The following is a 6,714-nucleotide window of genomic DNA, read 5'->3' on the forward strand; positions in this document are numbered from 1 at the left end:
ATTATACCATGCTTTCATCGGAACCCACGTTGATGATAAGTCTGATTATGGGCTAATCGTTATCGTGGGGTTCTAGCGGATTTATTAATGGATTTCTTTAGTTAATTGTTTATATGCCTTAGTGTGTGGTGATTGTATGATAACCTAATATTGGTTGTGCTTATTCATCTTATAAGAGTCGCGGACTTGTAAGATAGCGTGTTAATCTTTAATGAAGCAACAGTGAATTTAAGGATTTAGAACTTGCCATGCTAGCATAGGTTCATGTGTTATTATTATGCATGATTCGTAGGTAATTTTACCCATCTTACTTGCCCTGTATAATCATGATAGATAACTTATGCTTTAAACCTTTATGTTGTCAAATTCTATAGACATATAGGGTCTCAATATAATTGGTGTCTATTCAGCTTCTATCTCTTTTGTGGATTTCTGGTAGTATGTTATTCGTGCAATGAAAGTTGGCATTTAGTAGTTTCGTATTATCTGATTAGTGTCATCACCATTGCATGCTAAGGTTAAGAACAATAAGGCTATTGAATGAAGTATATAATGAAGTTAGAATCCCATGTTTGTCTCATATAATATACAACTCTCTTTGCTCTCATTAGTTATAAGTGTTATTTTAATTCGTAGCTATAATCAACCCAAATTGTTATCATCTTAGCATTGGATGATAACATATCATCGGTGCATAAGTGCATAAATTACATAGTTAACCAAAGCCAGTCTCTATGGGAACGAACTAGAAATAATTCTATATTACTTGTGAACGCGTATACTTGCGTGAATTATTAGCGCGTGTTTAGCCCTAACAAGTTTTTGGCGTCGCTGCCGTGGACTGCAGTGTTAACTTTTAGTTTATGTGTTTATCATCAGTGATCGTTAACGTTCATTGACTCGGACAATGTTACTTACCTACGCTTTTTCTTATCATATTTCAGGTAATCTAGCGATCATTTATGCAAACACGTTCACGAGTTCATAGGAGAATTCTGGAAAAAGACGAGGAAGAAGTTGTAGAGGATCGTAGGGAAGATTTTGAGGATGAAGAGAAAGTAGTAGATGAAGAGAAGATCGAAGAACCACCTTTATTAGAGATGGAGGATCAAGCAGATAATTCTAAGGCTTTAATGGACTTTTCTAAGCCTAAGATCATTGAAATTCAGTCAAGCATCATCAGGCCAGCCATCAAGGCTAACACTTTTGAGATCAAGTCGAGCACAATTCAGATGATACAGAACTCAGTTCAGTTTGCGGGTAATCCTGCTGAAGACCCCAACATGCACATCAGGGAGTTCATCGAGATCTGCGACACTTTCAAGTTTAACGATGTGTCTGAAGATGCTATCAAGCTACGACTATTCCCATTCTCTTTGAGGGACAAAGCGAAATGTTGGTTACATTCTCTACCACCAGGGTCTATCACCAAATGGAAGGATCTTGCTCAAAAGTTTCTCACTAAATTCTTTCCTATGGCGAAGACTGCTGCAATCAGGAATGCTCTTACTCAGTTTGCTCAGCAAACTGGTGAATCTCTGTGTGAGGCTTGGGATCGATATAAGGAGATGCTAAGGAAGTGCCCACACCACGGCATGCCTGATTGGATGATTATCAACTGTTTCTATAATGGTTTAGGTGCACAATCTAGACCTATGCTCGATGCAGCATCTGGTGGAGCCTTATGGGCTAAAAGCTACAATGAAGCTTATGAGTTGATTGAGCTAATAGCAGCCAATGAATACCAGAATCCTACGCAAATAAATTTGCAAGGAAATGTAGCAGGAATTCTGGAAGTGGATCAAGCTACTGCTATAGCTGCTCAACTTCAAGCTTTGACGATGACAATGGGCTCTTTGGCTAAATATGGAGTTAATCAGATTACTAGTGTCTGTGAGCTTTGTGCGGAGGCACATGAAATTGAGCAGTGTGCTATTTCTAGCGAATCAACTCAATTTGTGAGCAACTTTCAGAGATCACAACAACAAGCTCCAACCCTTATCATTCGAACAACCGCAATCATCTTAACTTCAGCTGGAGCAACAATCAGAATACGGTGCAACAATCTTATCAGCCATATACAACAAGGCAGTATAACCCTCCTGGTTTTCAGCAACCACAATATGCCCCAAAGCAACTTCAGCTTCAGCAGTTACCTCAAGCTAATGAAAAATCTGAATTGGTGGAGTTGAGACTCATGTGCAAGAGGCAAGCTGTCTCTATCAAGACCTTGGAGAATCAGATTGGGCAGATTGCTAATGCATTACTGAATCATCAACCTGGCACGCTTCCGAGCGATACTGAAGTGCCTGGCAAGAAGGAAGCTCAGGAACATGTTAAAGCTATCACATTGAGATCTGGTAGGGTTGTGAATCCTGAAGAAGCTAAGACTCCAGATTCTGAAGTGGAGGCTGATGAAGAAGAAGTGCAGAAGAAAGCCGCAGTGGAACCAAGGAAGACTACTGTTGAGCACACTCCTCCTGAGGGTAATACAGGGGAGAAACATATCTATCTTCCACCTCCTTTTCCTAAGAGGATACAGAAGAAGAAATTGGATAAGCAGTTTGTGAAGTTTCTGGAGGTGTTCAAAAAACTTCACATCAACATATCTTTCGCTGAAGCTCTTGAGAAAATGCCTAGTTACCCGAAGTTCATGAAAGGTATTCTCTCTAGGAAGGTGAATCTTGATGACTTAGAGACCATTGCTCTCATGAAGGAATGTAGTGCTGTACTCTAACAGAAATTGCCTCCGAAGCTTAAAGATCCTGGAAGCTTCACTATTCCTTGCACTATTGGAAAGGTATCATTTGATAAGTGTCTATGTGACTTGGGAGCTAGCATTAATCTGATGCCATTGTCAATCTTCAAAAAGTTGGACTTGCCTGATCCAAAGCCTACATACATGACTTTGTAGTTGGCCGATCGTTCTATTACATATTCGTGGGGTATTATGGAGGATGTCTTGGTCAAGGTGGATAAACTCATTTTCCCTGCTGATTTTATAATTCTTGATTTCGAGGAGGATAAGAAAATTCCCATAATCTTGGGGAAGACCTTTCTTGGCTACTAGCGGAACCTTGATAGATGTGTAGAAAGGTGAGCTTACCATGTGAGTGATGGATAAGGATATGACTTTTAATGTGTTCAATGCCATAAAATTTCCTATAGAAAATGAGGAATGTTTTAAGGTGGAAATGGTCGATACTGTGGTTAATTCTGAACTCGATCATTTGATAAGGTCCAATGCCTTAAAGAAGGCCTTATTGGGGAATTCTGATAGCGAAGAGGACGAGGGTGACGAGCACTTACAATATTTGAATGCTTCTCCCTGGAAGGGAAAGATGGATATGCCTTTTGAATCTCTTGGATTGGAGGAGTTGAAAAGTTCTCTGAAATGCCTCAAGCCATCTATTGAGGAAGCTCCTGCTCTTGAGATTAAACCGTTACCTGAACATTTGAGGTATGCATTTTTAGGTGATGCATCTACTTTTCCTGTTATTATTGCATCTGACCTTTCAGGTACTGATGATGAAAAGCTTTTGAGAATTCTTAGAGAGTTTAAATTGGCAATTGGTTGGACTATAGCAGATATCAATGGAATCAGCCCTTCTTATTGTATGCACAAAATTCTGCTGGAGGAAGCAACCCTACTGTTGAGCAACAGAGAAGGCTAAATCCGATCATGAAAGAGGTTATGAAGAAGAAAATCCTCAAGTGGCTAGATGCAGGGATCATCTATCCTATTTATGACAGTTCATGGTTGAGCCCTGTTCAGTATGTGTCAAAGAAAGGTGGTATAACTATGGTAGCAAATGAGAAGAATGAGCTTATTCCTACACGAACAGTCACAGGGTGGAGAGTTTGCATGGATTATAGGAAGCTGAACAAGGCTACAAGGAAGGATCACTTCCCTCTTCCTTTAATTGATCAGATGCTTGATAAATTGGTTGTGCATGATTACTATTATCTTCTGGATGGCTATTCGGGATATAATCAGATTTTGTATCGCTCCAGAAGATCAAGAGAAGACTACATTCACATGTCCTTTCAACACTTTTGCATTTCAGAGAGTTTTTTTTGGGCTATGTGGAGCGCCAACCACTTTTCAGAGATGTATGATGGCTATTTTCTTTGATATGATTGGAAATAACGTAGAAATGTTCATGGACAATTTCTCGGTCTTTGGAACTTCTTACGATGAATGCTTGCACAATCTTGGGTTAGTATTGAAAAGGTGCGTTGAGACCAATTTGGTTCTCAATTGGGAGAAATGTCATTTTATGGTGCGCCAAGGCATCATTCTTGGTCACAAGGTTTTTAGCAAGGGGCTTGAAGTGGAAAAAGCCAAGGTGGGGGTGATCGAAAATCTTCCTCCAATCATATCTGTTAAGGGAATTCGCAGTTTTTTTGGTCATGCGGGTTTCTATAGGCGTTTCATCAAGGATTTCTCGAAGATTTCGAAGCTGTTGTGCAATTTTCTAGAGAAAGACATTCCTTTCAAGTTTGATGACGAGTGCCTTGCTGCTTTTTAGACATTGAAGAAGAGTTTGATTACGGCACCTGTCATAACTGCACCTGATTGGTCTGAACCATTTAAAATGATGTGCGATGCAAGCGACTATGCAGTTGGAGCAGTTCTTGGGCAACGCAAGAAAAACATATTTCATGTAGTCTACTATGCTAGTAAGACTCTTAATGGTGCTCAACTGAATTACACCACTATTGAGAAAGAACTTTTGGCTATCGTCTTTGGTTTTAAGAAATTTTGATCGTATCTACTTGGGATGAAGGTGACAGTTTTCACTGATCATGCAGCAATTTGATATCTCGTCTCGAAGAAGGACTCGAAGCCAAGGTTGATTCGATTGGTTCTTTTACTTCAGGAGTTCGAGTTAGAGATCAAGGACAGAAAAAGGACTAAAAATCAAGTCACCGATCATCTCTCGCGTTTAGAGGATCCAATTGCTACTTCACAAGATAAGTCTTTGATTAATGAGTCTTTTCCCGATGAGTAGTTATTTGGAGTGCAAGCAGAAGAACCGTGGTTCGCCGATATAGTGAACTACCTTGTGAGTAACGTCATGCCTCCAGAGTTGACTCCCGCTCAAAGGAAGAAGTTTCTACATGAAGTGAAGTGGTATATGTGGGATGAGCCATTTCTTTTTTGCCAAGGAGCTGACCAAATCATCAGGAGATGTATTTCTTACAATGAAACGGGGGGATCTTGCGAGATTTCCACTCAACGGATTATGGAGGACATTATGATGGAGAAAAGACAACATCTCGTATTCTTCAAGCAGGTTTCTTTTGGCCAACTTTGTTTAAAGATGCTCATCAGTTGGTTTTGAAATGTGATCAATGTCAACGAGTGGGCAATATGTCTAAGAGGGATGAGATGCCTCTTAATGTGCTTCTCGAGGTCAAAGTCTTCGATGTTTGGGAAATTGACTTCATGGGGTCGTTTGTCTCATCTTGTAACAATTAATATATCTTGTTGGTGGTTGATTATATGTCGAAATATGTTGAAGTTAAGGCATTGCCAACGAACGATGCTAATGTAATGCTTAATTTTCTTCACAAGCAGATATTCACAAGATTTGGAACTCCGAGAGTCATAATCAGTGACGAGGGGTCACATTTCTGTAACCGCAAGTTCACCGGTATGATGCACATGTATAATGTGAATCATCGCATTGATACGGCTTATCAGCCTCAAATGAATGGTCAAGCTGAGGTGTCTAACAGGGAGATCAAGCACATTTTAGAGAAAGTTGTGTGTCCATCGAGAAAAGATTGGTCTTTAAAGCTTGATGAAGCTGTTTGGGCGCTGCTAGGGATGTCACCGTATCAGTTGGTCTATGGTATGGGGTGTCCTTTGCCGGTGGAGCTAGAGCATAAAACGTAATGGGCTTTGAAGAAATTGAATCTGGATTTGGATGCAGCTGGAAAGAGAATGATGCTTCAATTGAATGAGCTCGATGAGTTTCGACTTCAAGCTTATGAGAACAACAAAATGTATAAGGAGAAAGTCAAGAGGTGGCACGATCAGGGTCTAGTGCTCAAATCATTTGTGCCAGGGCAACAAGTTCTTTTGTTCAACTCTCCTCTCCGTCTTTTTCCTGGAAAGTTGAAGTCAAGATGGTCACGACCGTTTGTTGTCAAAACTGTGTTTCCACATGGAGCGGTGGAGATTTTTGAGAATGATCCGGGCCAAGCATTCAAGGTTAATGGTCAGAGGTTGAAGCATTACTACGGTGACACGAAAAACCGTGGGTGGTTAGTGCCGTTTTGTTGTCCGTTTGATATCGAGTTCTACATCAAGCTAACGACGTAAAGCAAGCGCTTCTTGGGAGGCAACCCAAGTTTGTTGTACATTAGTAAGTAGAGGAAGCAAGAACAAAAGAGAAAATCACAAAAAAATTAAAAACGAAAAAAATTCAGAACTGACTACAGAAGCCTGGCGCGCCCGTGCTGTCCTAGCACGCGGCCGCGCTGAAATCACAGAAATACGGCGCGCCCGCGCTATTACAGTGCGCGGCCATGCCGGTTTGGCAGAAGTATCGCGCGCCCGCGCTGTCCTAGCGCGCGGCCCGCCGTGGTCCCGACTCAAAAAAAATAAAAGGCAGTTTTAAGGGGAAAATCGGGATTTTTGCTACAAAATCAATTCCCAACCAAATTTTACTCCCCCACATCCCAAATTTCCCTCTCCAAATC

The 6,714-nt window shown here is 40.8% G+C and overlaps 1 non-coding gene across 1 annotated transcript; it reads right to left on the minus strand.

Moving 5' to 3' along the window:
• Positions 1-1,490: 1,490 nt before the first annotated feature.
• Positions 1,491-1,597, minus strand: LOC141682176 (small nucleolar RNA R71). Its single transcript, XR_012559578.1, has one exon. It is a non-coding gene; the product is annotated as a small nucleolar RNA R71 (small nucleolar RNA).
• Positions 1,598-6,714: the final 5,117 nt, after the last annotated feature.

This window comes from Apium graveolens, chromosome 8, assembly GCF_009905375.1.
Source record: "Apium graveolens cultivar Ventura chromosome 8, ASM990537v1, whole genome shotgun sequence".
Lineage (NCBI taxonomy): Eukaryota > Viridiplantae > Streptophyta > Magnoliopsida > Apiales > Apiaceae > Apium > Apium graveolens.